This window comes from Dendrobates tinctorius, unplaced genomic scaffold (genome assembly GCF_039654945.1).
Source record: "Dendrobates tinctorius isolate UK_male_01 unplaced genomic scaffold, ASM3965494v1 ptg000103l, whole genome shotgun sequence".
NCBI lineage: Eukaryota > Metazoa > Chordata > Amphibia > Anura > Dendrobatidae > Dendrobates > Dendrobates tinctorius.
Genome location: NW_027361771.1, coordinates 2,471,180 through 2,492,148, shown reverse-complemented (window position 1 = coordinate 2,492,148; position 20,969 = coordinate 2,471,180). Strand labels below are relative to the sequence as shown.

The following is a 20,969-nucleotide window of genomic DNA, read 5'->3' as shown; positions in this document are numbered from 1 at the left end:
ATAGCATTTTTTCATGTGACAGGTTCCCTTTAATTTTTGGTAAATCTTACTAAACCTGCTCTACTGTAACTTTTAACCCTCAGAGATAGTTTGAAACACTGTACTATATCTCAGAAATTATATTAAGATGGAGTTTACTGAATGTGTATTTTAAAAAATGCTATACATGTTTGGCCATTAATGTGTTCCGTTTACAATGTCCTTAGGTCATCTTGGTGTTGGCATCATCAATTTCTACATAAGACTACCAATGTAAATGGTTCAGGTATCCTTCAGTGATAACGAACCATTAAAAGTAGTCTATAGACAGTAGTCACAATACAACAGAAACCCATTGTCCCCATGCTCATGCAGGGAAGTAGCAGTCTCCTGCTTGCATTGTCACATCCTCCGCTCACAGGGAGACAGCATAGCCACAGTGTTGTCAGCAGCCTCTATAAACACCTGGGACTAAAAGGCAAACTAATTACAGTCTACAATAAGGTCAGGCAGTGAACAATAGGGGAAGACACTATTTCATGCTAGGATTTTACCCCCAGCGGACTAAGAACGCAGAAGGAAATTAAAGTGGTATTCTTTACTCTTGTTCATTAGGGTGGTCTCCATCATGCTTAGTTATGCAGCAGGTTAGAGGGTTAAAGAGGACCTGTCACTTATCAAAAGTGACCACTTTTGGCCGTTACTTTATTCTAGCTGCTCAGCTGCTCCACGGAGTATTTTTTTCTTATTTTTTTTTTAATCCACCAGTCCAGAAGATATGGGCCTTTTTATTTTATGTGAATTTTGTCAAGAAGGTGTGGTTATCAGGATTCTATGGGAGGGGGGTGTCTTTAGACTGCTCTGCATTATTACCACCTTTGGTAAAGACCATAAAATTAGCACTGAACACAAAGGTCCAGACTCCGGAACTGTATGGCGGATTTCTATAAATCTGAATACTCAGGGTAGCAGTGGGAATTAATGAAGAGCAAAAACTGCCAACTTTTAACCTGGTGACAGTCCCTCTTTAAATCAGTGTATGCAGAAACAATATACAGTATGTTTTCATATGAAAGTTTTCATAGTGAATATCACCCATTCACATCAAACCGGAATCGTAAAAGCAAGGGATGCAATTACACAAATGGAAAACAAAAGGCAACAAAAGTATGGCTTTTTTATGGTATTTGATATATATGGTTGAAGCAGTAATGTGACAATACTGACCCCAGCCTTTAGTCCCACCGATGCACTGCACCATATAGCATGTAGAGATGTGCAGTATACACTCATATCGGGCCCATGGATGAAAACTAATGCAGACGAGTGTCCATTTATGGCATATAGTAAGTTTTGTTTTCATTTTTTACTACTGATTACAAGCTGGAGGAAGTTTGTCCACTTGTGCTGTACTATCTAATGTCAGGACGTGGTTTACAGGCTGAGTTCTCTCTGCATTGCTAGTGAACCATACTTTACATCTGGACATATGGCCCAAGTTAAGGTTTGCTTTGCATCAGTTTTTCAGACTGGTAGTCAACTGAAAACATTTCATAGCTTGCCAATAATTTACAAAGTCCTCTACAGCATGGCCACCCAATACTTCTCTTCAGAAACGTCTACGGTTCTAACCAAAGCATTACTTTTGCATTGCTTGAGGCCTTCCATTCAAAGGATGCATCTACAGAGCTTCTGCCCTACTCTGGCAAGTCATCTATCACACCTTCCAAACCAAAGATCCTGGCACCTTTTGACAGCCAACTAATGACAGTCACTCCTCAGTATTTCATTCGGTGTAAGACATTTAAAAATTGCATTTAAAGTATTTCTGTGATGTACATAAATTCGCCATCATTGGAAAGTCTTTCAACCTCTTTTCAGCCTCCAGCTTTTTGACTGATCTTCTCGTATGTCACTTCTGGTCAGTTGCTTCTAAAATCTCCCAAAACTAGCATAGCAGCAGTTCTGCTGAAGCCAGGTCTGTGACCATGATGGTTGCAATAAGCAGGTGCCGGAAACCTGTGATCACAGCACATGAGCGCAACTCCTCCTTAACTCATGAATACACCGGACTCTTCATTAGGATAGAAAGCCCAGTAGACTCCTATCATCTAATCTATGAGCCTAGTGTCCGTTATTGTCTGCAGCAATTATGTCACCTTGTCTGCAGGTAATACATCAGCTCAGCGGCTCATGCTGTCTACTTGGGCAGAGCAGCTGAGCTCACTGATTGGCTGCAACACTGCAGATATACAGTGCCTTGTGAAAGTAATCGGCCCCCTGGAACTTTTCAACCTTTTCCCACATATCATGCTTCAAACATAAAGATACCAAATGTAAATTTTTGGTGAAGAATCAACAACAAGTGGGACACAATTGTGAAGTTGAACAAAATTTATTGGTTATTTTAAATTTTTGTGGAAATACAAAAACTGAAAAGTGGGGCGTGCAATATTATTCAGCCCCTTTACCTTCAGTGCAGCAAACTCACTCCAGAAGTTCATTGTGGATCTCTGAATGATCCAATGTTGTCCTAAACGACTAATGATGATAAATATAATCGACCTGTGTGTAATCAAGTCTCTGTATAAATGCACCTGCTCTGTGATAGTCTCAGGGCTGGACTTGGGGAAGGTGAGTAAAGCAAAGGGTTTTTTTTGCTTTTAAACAAAAAAACACAAAAACCAAGCTGAGCCTGGAGATAGGGGTTTTTCGAAAACCCCTTTAAAGATGTCTACTATACATTTTCTCTACATGTCAATATGAGGTGACAAGTTCCCATTAAAATGCCGTTTTAAAGCATGTATTGCTGTATAAATTACTTGTACTGTAAAACAGGCAGCCGATAACAAGAGGTACAGACTTGGTGGTTAAGTTGCAGAGGCAACAAGCAAGATGCCAAAGCTCCTGACGCAACGGGAGGACTCAACAGTTCAGAAAGGAACACAAATTTATCCTAGACCATCTCCCCTGAAGACCAAGTCAATCGCCAGTCTACATGAAGCACTTGTTAAATCTACAAATAAAAATCAGCGATCCAAAACATGTCAGATGATGTACCGTGCTTAGTGGAAAATAAGCCCTAGGATAATTTTACAGGATTACAGGATTTTTGGAGTAGGTTTTAAATATAAGCCCAACTCCAAAAATAAGATTAGTTACAGAGTCAGGGCTGGTGTTAAGGGAAAGGAGCTAATTGGGCAATTACCCATGGCCAGCACTATGGGTCCCAAAGCATTGCTATACTGAGAATAAGACTGCTTAAAGACCTTTTGTGACGTCACAATCATGTAATAATGATGTAAAAAAATCCGTTAACTGTGGGACTCCAGAAGAACTGAAGGAGAGACAGGCTGGTATGCAAGGGGAAACACGGTACCTTTTTGGATATATAATAGAGCCTATCAGGATTTTACAACTGTTGGTGCTGGAACCTTTCTTTGCAACTTTGATAAATCAATTTTAAGACTGTCTAGTCTAAGCGTGCATTTACATTAGCTGGTTACAGTGAACATAAGAAAGTGCAGATTGCCTGACAAACTAGCAAAATGTTGAGTGAAATGATTTGTAAGGCTGATTAAAATGATTGTTCTTAACAGGGTATCATCCTGGTGATATGCTGCTGAGAATAGTGGCAGCATACTCACACTGAATAATCTACTGCTGATCGTTGTGTGCACATGGAAGCACGGTTGGCCTTTGTTACCAGGCTATTAAATGATGGCCGCTCACTACTGCAGGTTACTAGGTTGAACATGATAAATTTATGGTTTTTTTTCCAAACTATGTTATTTTACTGATGCTGAAATGTGTGAACACCAAGAGAAGCCCTTTAACATTTACTAACCCTGCCCTCAATTCCAGGCACAGACTGCAGTCATTCCAGTTGTCACAATGAGTAACCAGAGTGTAAAAGAAGAAATGCAGAATATAGCAGACAGACTTCTTATAAAATTAAAGCAGTTACCTGAGGCGGACACTGTGGAGATAATTTCCTTCACCATTATCCTGGTCTTTATTGGTGAGCATGTGCACACTTTCTACTCTGCCCTTTATCAATGCATTCGGTCTATAAATCGCTATACCATGAAGCCACTGTTCCAATTAGAACCTCTGTTTCTCCCCCAGGCATGGTACTACTGATGATCATTATCATCTGTTCCTTCTGCTGTTGTGACAAGAAGAGCCGTTCTCGCCGAGTAGATCCAAAGCCTAAGGTCTAATAGCCAACAAGGATGATCTATGAGCCTTACCTTCCCATCTGGACATATGATACATGTGCATTGCCAAAGAAAATCACTGGACTGTGTTTATTTATAAGCTATAAGGACTGGTTGTAAGGAAGGACCGTACTACGCACAGAATAAATTCTACCTGAAGGAAAGTGACAAACTGCTCGACAGATGACTCCATCGGGTGCATGATGATTTCATGATTCTTTCTACTCTATCGCAAGGGCCGCAATAAAATTCAATCTGAGACGTTTATGGCATATCAAAAGTATACGCCATAAATGACTGACAGGTGCCAGTCCCACTTCAGGACTATGGGGAGGATAGGGGATTTATTCTTCCCTCTTGCATTCCAGAAAGGAAGAGACAATGCATTCATATGGCTTCTTCCTTAGTAGCATATGTAAGGTGCTGAATCGCCAAATGTTTTACTACTTCCATACAAATATGGCCACCAGTTAACCTCATTTATTCTTACTGGAGGCCAACAGCTACTATCATGCTTATATATAGGGTGTCTCAGTGATTGGCTACATACTACATCATTAGTATTCGGTGCCACTTCTCCTTGACATGGAAAATACATGTAAGCAGACACCAAATACAAAGAATCACGCCTATGACAAGGTGGTTGGGGGCAGCACACAATGGCCTTAGATTTAAAATCTTACAAAGTGGTATAGTAAGAAAGGTATAAGTATTGAAGCAATATGATTATTAGATCAGTAATTCACACACGTGAATTCACTGCCTAAACCGCACTTCAGGCAATAACGTCAAGACACTGATTGAAAGCCATAGAAAACCAAGGTCGTAGGGCTATTTAATCACTAAGGAAGTTCTGTTTTATAATGCAGCTCATTTCCAATCTTCCATGACAATTACATCATTAAAAGATGTCATGGGACTGATCACAAAACTGAAAATGGTTATCCGGGACTTTTGCATATATTTCTTATGGTGCTAAGAACTTACAGTCAGATAGTTGCTAACTACCTGCAGTTAGGCAATGGGAGACGGCTGTCAATCAGCATGACATTACCAGAAACACCCAGTCAACAGAGCAGAGCAAAAAAAAAAAAAATCTCTTCTATTGAAGCAATGTCAACGGGAACTGGCAGTCAATCAACATGACATCTCCAGGGACGCCCTGTCAAGAGATCAGAGCAAAAAAGAAGACACTGCTCTATTGACCTGAAATCAACGGGAGCCGGCTGTCAATCTACATGACATCAGCAGTGACACTCCCGTCGACAGTATAAGCCGGAAGTGCAAGAGCTGCTCTGTTGACGTGTGGTTAAATAAAGCAGCAGAATCATGGTGCCTGACCTCTCCTTGGCGGCAGAGATTGGCACAGCGCAGAAAAGGCAGTAGTTAGCAACACCCTGCCTGTAAGTTCTTAGCCTCACAAGAAAAAAAAATATGAATGCACTTATGTACAAATTGCAAATGGTATCAAATTGCAAATTAAATTGCCGTATATAAAAAATACAATGTACAGGCGAAAGGCGCAGAGAATAGTATACTCCAGCTCTTATTTTTTTTCTAATTTAAGCTGCTGAAAAGAAAACAACTATTTTTATTAGCTTTCCCAATAAGGTCTACTGTGCCATAGTTCGGGTTAAATGCAATGTAAGTTTTGAAAATAATTCTGAACTACCATATGCATTATTGTTTAACATTGTAAAATGTAATAAAAAAAAGTTTGCATGTGGTTTCTATAAAATAACTATAAAAAATGTTAAAAAAACAAACAAATAAAAGCTTGCCTTATTGTAATACATCGGATTTATTTTACTTTCCTAGTCATATTTCACTTTTAATTGTACTTGTGTATTGCCCTCTATGGTTAGCTATAAGATCATCACAATAGTCTCAGCATCAGTAGTCAGGGATCAGCACAAGCTTTCTTGGCTGCCCTTCACAGACTGTCCACTTAACTGACTGCAGGCTGCAGTGACTGAGAAGAACCATCACGAGAGAGTGATTAAGCAATGAGAAATCGCAGAGCGGGGAGCAATGGGCGCCTGTTGCCTGAAATGCTGCTGTGAGAGACTGATAACGTCAGTATAGAGGTTAACAGCAGTGACATCTTACTTTTTCAGCCATTATGATGCAGATCTGCTGCGGAGCTTGTTATCTGTTCAGTTGTATGACCCAGTTTCAGATAAGTTTTAGGTTAGACGACTTACAAATAACTCTGAAATACTTAGGTACACGGAGTAATTTATGGTCATCACAATGCCTGTAAGGTGCCCAGGTGACTGCAAGTAATGCACAAATGATGACCCTTCCACCACGGTGCTTGACAGTCGGCATGAGTTTTTGTGCTGATACGTTTTGCTGGGCTTTCACCAAAAAAAGGTGCAGGGCTTTATGGCTAAACTTTTCCACTTTAGTCTCATCTTCTCACTGCGATTTTACATGTGTTTGAGAGGTTTTTCATTTAGCGTGAAGGTTAATAAAGAACAGTTTTTAACAGAAGAAACACAGAACTGGCATAATCTCTGCTCTATTCCCAAAACATGGAATCACTCTACAGTGAGAAGAGCAGACTGTTATTACATATCTCACACAGGAGAAAGCCTGCTCTAACCTCTTGTGGGGGCATGTTCTTTCTTCCATTGTATGTTGTTGCCAGCTTATGATTGGGCAGCATCATACAGGGAAAAAAAATACACGAGGTGGATGAAAGAGCCATGCATACCAGGATAGGGATGGGGGCCATGCATACCAGGATAGGAATGAGGGGACCATGTATATCAGGATAGGGATGAGGGGGCCATGCATACCAGGATGGAGATGAGGGGGCCATGCATACCAGGATGGGGATGAGGGGGCCATGTATATCAGGATAGGGATGAGGGGGCCATGCATATCAGGATGGGGATGAGGGGACCATGTATATCAGGATAGGGATGAGGTGTCCGTGCATACCAGGATAGGGATGAGGAGGCCAGGCATACCAGGATAGGGATGACAAGGCCATGCATACCAGGACAGGAATGAGGAGGTCATGCATATCAGGATGGGGACGAGGGGGTCAAGCATACCAGGATAGGGATGAGGAGGTCATGCATATCAGGATGGGGATGAGGGAACCATGCATTCCAGGATAGGAATGAGGAGGCCATGCATACCAGTCTAGGGATGATAGGGCCATGCACACAAGAGTAGGGATGAAAGGGTCATGCAAAACAGGTTAGCGATGAAGGGGTCATGCATACCAGGATGGGGATGAGGGGACCATATATACTAGGAGAGGGGATGTTAGTACAGAATTGACCACATTTTTTGCTTCAATTTCTTTTTCCAATTTCCTCCTCTAAAACCTAGGTGCATCTTAAAGTCCAAAAAATACAGTATTTCACAAGCTAATATCTCTGCCGCAAAAAAATTAAAAAATTAACTACATTTTAAATCAGCTCTGTGGCCACTATTCTTTGATGTTGCCAGTTTAACCAGTTTAATTCCGCGCAGGTCACCCCCACTTTCCACACTTTTAGAGACATACAGGCCTTTAACACCCAGAAATTTATGAAGAACTTGCAATCAGTGGCTCTATCTCCTCCCTCTCATATCGTGATTCTGCACTGAAGCATTACAATGAAACAATTCAAAGTGCCCTGGATGAAACTGCACCTCCTATACATAGAACAACTAGGCACAGACAGCGACAACCCTGGCACACGCTGCAAACACGCTTCCTACAGCGGTGCTCCAGGTGGTGCCGAATGTCTGTGGAGAAAATCAAATTTACTCGAAGATTTCATCCATTATAAGTTTATGCTTAAAATATACAACACTGCTCTTCACCTCTCAAAACAAACCTATTTCAACATGCTCATCACCTCACTATCCAATAACCCGAAATGTCTATTTGACACTTTTCCTTACCTACTCAACCCAAGAGTGCAACCCAACCATGGATCTCCACGCTGACGATCTGGCCAATTATTTCAAAGAAAAAATTGACCATGTCCGAAAGAAAATTATCTCCCAATCACCTCATACCATGCACTGTCCTAACCTCCCCCAATGCATTTAGCTCATTCTCTGATTTTGAGCCAGTAACAGAAGAAGTAATCAGGTTCCTTGCATCTTCTCGCCCTACTTGCACTAGTGACCCCATTCCATCACATCTCCTCCAGTCCCTTTCCCCTGCTGTCAGTCACCACTCACCTAACTCTCTTCTGGTATATTTCCTTCCTCATTTAAGTATGCCATCATACAGCCATTACTTAAAAACCATCCCTCGACCAAAACTGTGCCGCTAACTATAGACCTGTCTCTAATCTTCCCTTCATCTCTAAACTCCTAGAACACCTGGTCCACGCCCAATTTATCCGCTATCTCTCAGATAACTCTCTTCTCAACCCTCTACAATCTGGCTTCCGCTCTCTACACTCTACTGAAACTGCCTTCACTAAAGTCTCTAATGATCTTCTATCAGCTAAATCTAATGGTCACTACTCCATGCTAATTCTCTTCGAACTCTCCGCAGCATTCGACACTGTGGATCATCAGCTCCTCCTCACTATGCTCTGCTCCATCGGCCTCAAGGACACTGTTCTCTCCTGGTTCTCCTCCAATCTCTTTCACTCTATCTTTTGCTGGCTCCTCCTCCTCTCATCTTCCCCTTACTGTTGGGGTTCCTCAAGGATTGGTTCTAGGCCCTCTTCTCTTTGTATACTGCCCCTATTGGTAAAGCAATCAGTAAATTTGGGTTCCAGTAGAATCTCTATGCTGACGACACCCAATTCTACACTTCTTCTGATATCACGCCTGCCTTTTTGGAAAACACCACTGTTTCTAACATCATCTCCTCCCTCTATCTGAAACTGAACCTGTCTAAAACTGAACTCCTCGTGTTTCCTCCCTCTACTAACCTACCTATGCCCGACATTGCCATTTCCACGTGTGGTTCCACCATTACTCCACAGCAACATGCCCGCTGTCTTGGGGTCATACTTGATTCCGAGCTTTCATTCACCCCCCACATCCGATCACTAGCTCGCTCTTATCTGCACCTCAAAAACATTTCTAGAATTTGACTTTTTCTTACTTTTAACTCCGCAAAAACTCTTACTGTTTCTCTTATTCATTCTCATTTGCAACTATCCTAATTATGCAAATTGTCTCTTCAGAGAGGAACTATCGTATCGTTTGAACTATCGTAACTCTCTACTAATCGGTCTCCCTCTTACCAAACTCTCCCCTCCTCAATCTGTCCTGAATGATGCAGCCAGGATCATATTCCTCACCAATCGTCATACCGATGCCTCTACCTTGTACCAGTCCTTACACTGGTTACCCATTCACTCCAGAATTCAGTATAAACCTATTACCCTCACCCACAAAGCACTCCATGGCTCAGCACCACCCTACATCTCCCTCGTTTCAGTCTACCACCCTACCCGTGCCCTCCGTCCTGCTAATGACCTGAGGTTAACATCCTCAATAATCAGAACCTCCCACTCCTGTCTCCAAGACTTTTCACGTGCTGCACCAATTCTTTGGAATGCAATACCAAGGTTAATACAATTAATCCCCAATCCCCACAGTTTTAAGCGTGCCCTAAAAACGCATTTGTTTGCACTGGCCTACCGCCTCATTAACCTAAATATCCCTGTGTGGATAACCAGGTTCCTCGCATCATGTTCTCGCATGCTTTATGCATTTAATAGCCCTCTGTGTCTGTACTTATACATATTTAGACTTAACTGGTTCATGCAGCATCACAGAAACACCTGATTCTTTCACCATGGCTGGTCCGAACAATAAAAGCATTTGTTACCATCCACCTTTTGTGTCTCCCCTTTTTCCTTATAGATTGTAAGCTTGCGAGCAGGGCCCTCATTCTTCTTGGTATCTGTTTTGATCTATGTGTTTATTGGTATGCTGTAATGTCTATTGTCTGTACAAGTCACCTCTATAATGTAAAGTGCTGCGGAATATGTTGGCACTATAGAAATAAAATTATTATTATTACCATTACCCTCTACACAGTATAATTTGTCATGTCTTCTTATTCAGGTTGTATTTAAACTAACTTTAAGATATTTTTACTATTTTCTCATGTACTGTATATGCTGAGAAATCCTGAGATAGAAGGCAAAAAAAGTAAAAAAAAACACTCAGGAAAGGAGAAGTATTGTAATTAAAAATGATTATAATGATATTAGATTAAGAAAAACTACCCAATCGCTTTTAGTTAGGAAAGATGCTCTTTTATCCGCCATAAGGCGACAATGTTTAGAACTAGAGTGACATTTCTCTAAAACTTAAGTATGTTACATAATGATAGAATTAATAACAGCAATATGAAGTCATACTACGCCCAAATAAATCACCCTGCATTGAGTTAATCACCAGTGCTTAAGTATTACAAATATACAATTGCAATGGTGTGGAGGGAAGAAAAACAACCTATGATGATATGTCTATGGTTGCACATACATCATCACGCAAACACAGCTCTCATGCTGAGACAGCAGCACTTCATAACAGAATGGCAGGATTTGCAAGCAAAGCACCAGACACCTGGCATCACCCAATAGCAACTGCCGAAACTGATTTTATATTGCAAAGCAAAAGTCCATCTCTGCAGGTGATTGGTTGTTCCTGACTGATCAACAGACCTTTTCCTAATACAGCTTTCTATGAAGGCAGAACAGACACAGCAGTAAAATATTAACTAGAGCTGGGAGGAGGAGGAAGAGAAAAAAAAACTGTCCAAGGAGGAAAAGCAGGGCCATTAAAGAGGCTTACGTCTGCAGAACAAAAGCGAGAAGACTCATGTCAAGTGCTTGACATCACAGGGGCGACTCAGCAGAGAACAAGGTAATACCATTGTGTGCAAAGTATGCCAATGTGATCATATTGTGAACCTTGCCCCTGTAACAAGGGTACCGTGACCCTTAAATAGCCATTGCAATATCTACAGATCTATCCTTCCACTTTAAGAACCAGACAAGATATTTGCACATAGAGATATGTAGGTTAGCAAATCACTAAAACAGGTCTGCAGGAAGGCAGCACTGTTCACACATACTTTATATATGGCTGCAAATATGGCACAACTGGCGTCTCTTCTCTTTTCCCTTACTGTTGGGGTCCTTCATGCTCTTTCTACACATCCCATATTAGACAAAGCATCAGCAGATTTGGCTTTCAGTACTCTATGCTGATGATACCCAATTATATACTTCTGCTAACATCAGTGAACAATATTACAAAACACCAGGCTATCATGATCTCTTTTAAAAATTGAATTTCTTGTGTTTCCACCCTCTATTCATCCGCCTTAGGGTATGTGCACACGTTGCGGATTTGGCAGCGCATTTTTCCCACGTGGTAAAATGACCTGCGTTTTACCTGCGGATTTAGTGCTGATTTTCTGCAGATTTTGTGCGGATTTCACCTGCATTTTTACACCTGCGGATTCCTATAATGGAAGAGGTGTAAAAACGCTGAGGATTCCGCACAAAGAATTGACATGCTGCGGATTTCACCTGCATTTTTACACCTGTGGATTCCTATAATGGAGCAGGTGTAAAAACGCTGCGGATTCCGCACAAAGAATTGACATGCTGCGGAAAATAAACCGCTGCCTTTCCGCGCAGAATTTTCCGCAGCATGTGGATTTTGTTTTCCATAGGTTTACATGGTACTGTACATCCATTGCCAAATCCGCAACGTGTGCACATACCCTAAACTTGATATGTCAATTTCCGTGTGTTATACTATCATAATTACTAGACAGCATGCCCTTCACTACTACATCCAATCATTTACTTGGTCATGTCACTAAAAACACAGAAAAATCTCCAGAATTTGACCTTTTCTGACAGGAGATAATTTCTCTTAATTGTTGATTAGTGTAACTCTCAAATTTCTCTTCGCCTCACTAAACTCTCACCTCCCCAATTCAACCAGAATCCAGCAGCCAGACTTCTATTTCTGTCCAGCCACAACACTGAGGATTCTACCCTGTGCCAGCAATTGCACTGGTTGCCCATAGGCTATTGAATACAAAATTACCTTACTGCTTTTATCCACAAAAGTTCTCCAAAATGCTCCACAAACAGACATGATATTCCTGAAATCGGTCTACCATTCCCATCTCCAAGAAAATCTGTTAAGCTGCACCAACTGTCTGGAATGCACACTCCCATACAAATCAGGTTAATTCACAGCGACCACATTTTTAAGAGTGCCCAAAAACACACCATTTTAGACAGGCCGACCACTTCACTTTCCTAACTTTTCTCAGTTTTCCCATTTTACATTTTTCTTCACATTCTGTTCCCCTCTTTCACTAGATTCCCATACACTACATGACATTTCATATCTGTACATACACAGATACTGGCTGCTGATGGCCCTTGTTTACCTATTTGTTAACATCACAGCTTGTGCTTAAATAATTTTGTAATCCAATTTGTGTGTGATGCATCAGTACTTAATAGTCTAAGTTGGTAAAGTGAAGCGAGAAAAATATAGGCAAAAATTAAATTTATGGGATAAAATAAATTATAAAAAAATTTCATATGAATATGTATTCACCCTTTTGCTATGAAGCCCCTAAAAAATTATGGTGCAAGCAGCTACAATACCTTCATAAGTCACATGCTTAGTGAAAGAAAGTCCACCTGTGTGCAATCTAAGTGTCACATGGTCTGTCAGTATATACACACCATTTCTGAAAGGCCCACAGAGGCTGCAACACCAGTAAGCAAGAGGCACCACTAACCTAACAACATGAAGACCAAGGAGATCTCCAAACAAGTCAGGGACAAAGTTGTTGAGAAACACAAGTCCGGATTGGGTTATAAAAAAAATCCCAGTCTCTGATGATCCCCTGGCGCACCATAAAATTCATTATCGTTAAATGGAAAGAACATGGTACCACAACAAACCTGCCAAGAGAGGGCTGCCCACCAAAGGTCTCAGCCTGGCCAAGGAGGGCATTAATCAGAGAAACAGCAGAGAGGCCAAAGGTAACCCTGAAGGAGCTGCAGAGCTCCCAATCAGAGATTGGAGTATCTGCCCATACTACCACAATAAGTCTTACAATCCATAGTGGTGGTCTTTATGGAGGAGTGAAAAATCATCACAGAAAAAAAATACAGCCTTACCAACACCAGGTCAGATTATCAATGTACTTAGCAGGATGCAGCAGACCCCCATGACAAAGGCAGGGGCAGCACAGGTGCAAAATACTGATGCAGACAGCCACTCATGAACCTACCAATTCAAAGAGGGGGTGGCTGTGTAGTGTTAATCATTCAACCAGATAAATATTGCATAGGATGTCAGTCACAAAGATAAATGTGATGCACAGTGTTTGGCTTACAGCCAATTGATGACACCCATGCTATTAGATCAGGCGGGCTTTCCAAAACTATATAAGTGCATCCCACAAGGGCAGACACCCGTTAATGGAAAAGTGGCCAGAAAAAAAAGCTTTTACTTACACAAAAAATTTTAAGGCTCATTTTGAGTTTGCCAAAAGACATGTGGGAGACTCCCCAAAGGTATGTTAGAAGGTGCTGTGGTCAGATGAGACCAAAATTGAACTTTTTGGTTACCAAGGTAAAGGCTATGTCTATTGCCAAACCAACACAGCTCATCACCCCAAGGACACCATCCCCACAGTGAAACGTGGTGGCAGCATCATGCTATTGGGATGTTTTTCAGCAGCAGGGACAGGAAAAATGGTACGAGTAAAGGGGAAGATGGATGGTGCGAAATATAGGGATATTCTTGAGCAAAACCTGTTTTATACGGTCAGTGATTTGACACTGGGACGGAGATTCACCTTCCAACAATACAATGCCCTAAAGCATACTGCTAAAGCAACATTAAAGTGATTTAAGGGGTAATGTGTAAATGTTTTGGAGTGGCCTAGTCAAAGCCCAGACCTTAATACAGTTGAGAATCTGCGGTCAGACGATTGCTGTTCACAAGAGGAAATCATCTAAGGGTATGTTTCCACGTTGAATACTTTCTCAAGCCACTGTACACAGCAATCTTATTATAAAAGATGTCAGGATCTTACACTACAAGCACTTATTTATTTATGCCTCACCCCTATTCCTTCTTAGGCAGTTTTCACACATTAGTGTCTCCGCTAAGTGTGGTAACAGTTTTCACACATACCGGAGACACGGACACACGTAGACCCATTCATCTGTGCACATATCTGTGTTTTTCACAGACCTTGTGTACATGTGCCCCACACGTAGACATGTCCATTTTGTGCAGCTGCACGGATCACACAGACCCATACAAGTCAATGAGACCGTGTAAACACGTACTGCACACGGATGCCGTCCATGTGCGTTTTTAATGTCATAGGGTTAAAACTGAAACAAATTATATCAATACTAGGCTCTGGTACGTATCCACACGGACAGCACAAGGATCACACACGGATGGTACACACTGACACACAGATAGCACATGGATGTGACAAATGGACACACGGACATCTCCGGTACCGGAAATATCAGGAAGTGTGCCTTAGACAGCAAGCTCCTGCAAGCAGGGTTCTCACTCCTCTTGTTTGAACTATATGTTACATATGACTTGGTTTCTTATACTATTCATTATTAATTATTAATGTGCATTTGAGTACTGAGACCGAAATACCCTAGTGTCCTATGGACTAATAATCTGCTTAGTAGTATTCAAATAGTGACTGATTATTATGGACTTGCTCACTAGTGAGGTATTACACATTAATTTGCAGATATCTACAACATTTTTAAAATTAACAATCTCTATATTTTCCTTTTACAGGATGGGACAAGACACAGCTCAGGTCTTACACCCTTCAGCTCCCATTTTGGAAAATATAAAGAATCGAATACTAAGGGATGACTGGGCGTTAGGAGGTCTTGTGGTGATCGGATCCTTTTGTTTGCTGTTCCTGATATTCCTATTGTTTGCCTCTGTGTTCAGCTGCTGTCACTGCCAGAAACGCAAATCAGCATATCGATAAGATTAAACACCAAGAATTACTTGTATACACCTTTGTAAAACATGAGAAAATAGAGCAGTGAGCAATTAGAATCATAATGGGTATTCGGGATGGGCAATGGCTAATAAAAAGGAAATGCAACAAATACTGGATTAAGTAAAAAAAGGAAAAATGGTGAGGTATGGAGAAAATCAGCCCTCTCTGAGGAAAGCACCTTAATAATAAAAACACTCTCAAGACTGGTTTTGGGTATGGACCTGCTGTAATAAATCAAAAATGAAACGATAGGTGAGACAGTCGGACATGATTCTGTGTTGTTTGTATTTGCATAAGGCCACGTTCACATGTTCAGTATTTGTAAGCCAAAACCAGGATTGGGACAATCAGAGGAAAAGTATAATAGAAACACGTCACCACTTCTGGATTTATCACCCACTCCTGGGTTTGGCTTACAGATAAACAGTAAACTATTGACCAAATAGTGGACATTACCTAAAATGAACTAAATTGAGAAATAACATGTCTGTTAATAGCTACAACGTATTTAATGAATCTGTATGAAAGGACGGGTTGGACATGGTTCTGACGTAAAGGACCAGGAAGACAATCCCATTTGAAGAGGATTTGCAAATTATCACGTGGTACTTTGGATTGTTCAATTTGGTATTATTCACTTTGTAAATTTAGGATGTCCTTAAAGAGTTATTTTCACTCAAACCTTTTGTGATGGAGCTGGGAATATCGCCATCCAGACTTAGACCACCAGAGGTGGAGCTACAGGAAGAGAAGTTGAGCTTCACCATTTACATAACTCCCGAAAAATTGACTGCGACTAAGGGAATCCGTATAGCACAGCAAGATACACTGTGCTCGTGACGTCCGGAACTTGCCATTTTCTATAACCCATGTATCGTTCGATAGCAGTAGTGCAAACACGGTGGCTCAGCAGTTCTCCGTTGTTTCCGTAGCTTCTCCACCAGTGGTCGGAGGCAGGATGGTGGTAATTCCATCACAGTCTGGATGCGCACATGTTCTGTATAGACTGATGCTAGATACTCAGAATCTTTCAGTCTGTCTCAACCCCACCAAGTGCTAGAATGTTTCAGGAATGTATGTATACAAAACACATTATGCAAATGGCAACATTTTTATGTTCTACATTTTAGGTGTATCTAAAACTTTATAATTTAGTATACAAAAATTAATAATAAATAAAAGTATAAAACTATTAATCTTTGCATGTTTGTCACTATGGTCTGTGTTGTGTTTTTTTTCCCTACTAGTGAAAGACTTGAGATTAAAGGGTTTTTTTGTTGTTGTTTCATTAATGTTATGAACAGGACTCTACCATGGTGAAAAAAAAAAGAATGCAAACATGCTTACCACCGCAGGAAACTACTCCCAGCTCCAGTGCTACCACTTTGGCGGGCTCTGCCGGACTGGAAGTGTTGCTGTCACAACCACCAGTGACTACCTGTCACCTGCAGCTTGTTATCGGGTGCAGGGTCCGGTAACTGGTGGTCAGGATGTCAGTCTGGTAGAAGCCATCACAGAGGTAGCGCTGGAGCGGAGGGCAGATTCCAGTGATAACTATGCTTTCTTTTTTCCTTTAACTATTTGTATCAAACAAAAGAGGAATAGCCACCAAAAGCAAGCCGTGTGATTAATGTTTAAAAGATTCCTAATATTCTTCCAAAACCCAGGCAGTGAGCCCTTCCCGCAACAAAAATGATGGCAAGGAGAATTTTTAATCCATAAAAAGTACACACAACTGTATATGCAAACTGCCTCTTCAGAGAAAAAGAGGACTTGAACTCTATAGCGCCACCTGTTGGTAGTAGCGATCCTACAAGTCACAATCAACCCTTTAAAGAGTCTTGTAATATGACAGGATAAAAGCCAAATCAGAATCTCAATTTGCAGACACGGTGTTTCAGGCTATTGGCTCTCGTCAGTGCAAAGCATGAGAACTGATCTGGCTAGGTGAGAGGCTCTGGACTGAGGTCTAAAGGGTAAGGTTTCTCCTTGTGGAGAGTGATATATGACATATGTCACTCTCCACAAGGAGAAAACTTACCCCTCACACAACTGTAATCATTCATAGCAATTCACCATTGATTTAATTGAATTCATATTTGCTACCAGATTTCACAATACAAACTGCATACATAACTAAGCAGATCTCAGACCTGATTAGACTGATGCACTTACTTTGAAAATCAATGACAAAAAATCCATGGGTGTATAACCCTAATTGAACGTTCTCCCACTGGATACGAAAATAAGCATTTTAAAGGGGATTATTCTCTACTGGACAGCTCCTTCTTAAATACTGAAGTCACCCAGAAAAACATAAAAAATATATACCGTATTCATTTAACTATTCCACCTATATCAGTACTGTATCTAACAGCAGGGAAGTGGAATTATGTCCCTGACATCGCTGGAATGGGGCTGTTTGAATAGTGGACGTCCCCTTTAAGTTTACAGCTACAAAAGAACAATAAAATTTTCAATAGAATATCAAGATTATAAAGCTATACTGTCATAGATTTCCTAAGTAAATTTGCCAGCCTCATCAGGTCTCAAGAGATCTATTTAGCACTGTATGCAGTTTATATTGGGTAGACTGGTGACAGACACACTTTCAAACAAAGCAAAAAGTCACTTATATTGAGAGAAGCAGAGAGCGTCTAGATGGCACATGACCGTAAGTATGCAAACTATGTACACCGTACACTGTCACGATCCAGCAGTCTGCAGTCATAGTCCAAAAAAGAGACAACTGCAGTAAAGAATCGGGTCCAAACACTCTCTTGCTAGGTCATGAGTGCAAGATCTGGTTCCCAGACTCAATCAGCCTGATATATAGTACACACTTAATAATGCAGCCAAACCAGCTTCAATGAATGAGAGCTGGAAGGGAGTCTCCCCTTATAATTCCCCATCCTAGGTGTGGATACAGAAAGCATTATTAGAGCTGGACACGTACAGTCCGCGCTATGTTTGTCGGGCAGGTATATACTTGCTCAGAGCTTTCCCAATGTAAAGTGAAATAATAGTGTCCATTGAAATGACTATTGTATGAGATACACTCAATGACCTACTAAATATAGGTCACACAATACAGAACATAGGACAGAGATCATTCCGGCTCTTAGGTGGATTAGCATCCATTATCCCTCTGTGTACCACACACAATAATGCGAAGATTAAAGGCTAGTTGAGCCTGAAACACGCAAGCAATAGTTCTCCATTTTGTGGAATCTCACTGGATACATGTTTGTAACTTAAAAAGAGTAACAATTGATTTAATTTTAATCTAATAAATCATTGTTCCATGTGAAAATAAGCTACTTTAGAATATATCTGACAGGAGAAATCCGCTTCTTTCTCTGCCAGAATTAATCAGTCATTATCAAAATTCTCAATTCTATACTCACTGGATTGTGCCAACCATAGGCCTGTAGTCCTTCTTAATACGGATTTAACCCCTTTACCCCAGAGAGTGGTTTGCACGTTCATGACCGGGCCAATTTTTACAATTCTGACCACTATCCCTTTATGAGGTAATAACTCCAGAACGTTTCAATGGATCCCGGTGATTCTGACATTGTTTTCTTGTGACATATTGTACTTCATGATAGTGGTAACATTTCTTTGAAACGACTTGAGTTTATTTGTGCAAAAAGTGGAAATTTGGTGAAAATTTTGCAACTTTCCTATTTTTTTTTTCACGCCCTTAAATAACAGAGATATGTCACAGAAAATACTTAACAAGTAACATTTCCCACGTTTACTTTACATCAGCCCAATTTTGGAACCAAAATTTTTTTTATTTTTTTTTAGGAAGTTATAAGGGTTAAAAGTTGACCAGCGAGTTCTCATTTTTACAACACCATTTTTTATTTTTTTTTTTTATGGACCACATCGCATTTGAAGTCACTTTGAGGGGTCTATATGATAGAAAATACCCAAAAGTGACACCATTCTAAAAACTGCACCCCTGAGGGTGCTCAAAACCACATTCAAGAACTTTATTAACCCTTCAGGTGCTTCACAGGAATCTTTTGAAGGTTTAAAAAAAAATGAACATTAACTTTTTTTCACAAAAAAATTACTTCAGGCTCAATTTTTTTATTTTACCAAGGGTAACAGGAGAAATTGGACTGCAAAATTTATAGTGCAATCGGTCCTGAGTACGCTGATACCTGATATGTGGGGGGGAACCACTGTTGCGGGGCATGGCAGAGCTTGGAAGGGAAGCAGCACCATTTGACTTTTTTGGCTGGAATTGAGGTCGGATGCCATGTTGCGTTTGGAAAGCCCCTGATGTGCTTAAACAGTGGAAACCCCCCACAACTGACACCATTTTGGAAACTACACCCCCCAAGGAACTTATCTAGATGTGTGGTGAGAACTTTCAACCCCCAAGGGCTTCACAAAAGTTTATAACGTACAGCCGTACAAATAAAAAATCATTTTTTCCATGGCATGGCATGGCATGGCAGAAGGGAAGGAGCACCGTTTGACTTTTTCAACGCAGAATTGGCTGGAATTGAGTTCAGACGCCATGTTGCGTTTGGAGAGCCCCTGATGTGCCCAAACAGTGGAAACCCCCCAATTATAACTCCAACCCTAACCCCAACACACCCCTAACCCTAATCTCAGCCCTATACCTAGCCCTAAAGGGAAAATGGAAATACATTTTCTTTAAATTTTATTATTTTTCCCTAACTAAGGGGGTGATAAAGAGGGGTTTACGATTTACTATTTATGGCGGGTTTTTATGTTTGGCAGCTTTTATACACTAAAATATGCTTTTTATTGTAAAAATATTTTTTGCATCACCACATTTTGAGAGCTATAATTTTTCCAAATTTTGACCCACCAAGTCATGTGAGGTCTTATTTTTTGCGGGACGAGTTGATGTTTTTATTGGTACCATTTTCGAACAAAAACCAGCATTTCATGAATTTCTTTTGGGGGGTGCGTTTACACCGTTCCGCGTGCGGTAAAATTGATAAAGCGGTTTTATTCTTCGGGTCAGTACGGTTACAGCGATACCTCATTTATGTTGTTTTTTTAATGTTTGGCACTTTTATGCAATGAAAACAGTTTTATATAAAAAATATAAAAAACAAAAGGAAAAAACAATGCTTTATTATCATACCTCCGAACAAAAAGTGTAATAACACGCGATCAAAAAGGCGTATATAAATAAACATCGCACCTCTGAAAACGTCATCTTGTCCCGACAAAAACGAGCCGCCATACATCGTCATCAGCGAAAAAATAAAAGAAGTTATAGCTCGCAGAATAAAGCGATGCAAAAATAATTTTTTATTTTTTAAGGGGTTCACTAAGGGGGGTTAACTAGTGGGACAGTTTTATAGGCCGGGTTGTTACGGATGCGGCGATACTAAATATGTGTACTTTTATTGTTTTGTTATTTTTATTTCTAAAAAATGAATTTATTAGGGAATTTTTTTTAAATTTATTTAGGGATTTTTTATAAATTATTTTTACACGTGTTTTTTCTTTTACTTTATTTTATTGTCCCGGGGGGGGACATCACTGTCTAGTGACAGATCGCTGATCTGACACTAATTTACATAGCGCTGCGTCAGATCAGCGATCTGACAGGCGCTGCTGCAGGCTTTTTCAGAACCTGCTCTCAGTAGGCACCGAGGAAGCCACCTCCCTGCAGGCCCCCGCGGCCATCTTGGATCCGGGGGCTTGCAGGGAAGGAGACCCTCTGAGAAGCGCAG

At 40.7% G+C, this 20,969-nt stretch overlaps 1 protein-coding gene and 1 long non-coding RNA gene across 6 annotated transcripts in view; one reads left to right on the top strand and one right to left on the bottom strand.

Moving 5' to 3' along the window:
* RECQL5 (RecQ like helicase 5) overlaps positions 1-20,969 on the bottom strand; it is a 163,379-nt gene that overhangs the window by 94,081 nt on the left and 48,329 nt on the right. The window lies entirely within an intron of this gene.
* LOC141099873 (uncharacterized) lies at positions 10,508-16,430 on the top strand. Its single transcript, XR_012234557.1, has 2 exons — positions 10,508-11,054; positions 15,018-16,430. It is a non-coding gene; the product is annotated as an uncharacterized lncRNA (long non-coding RNA).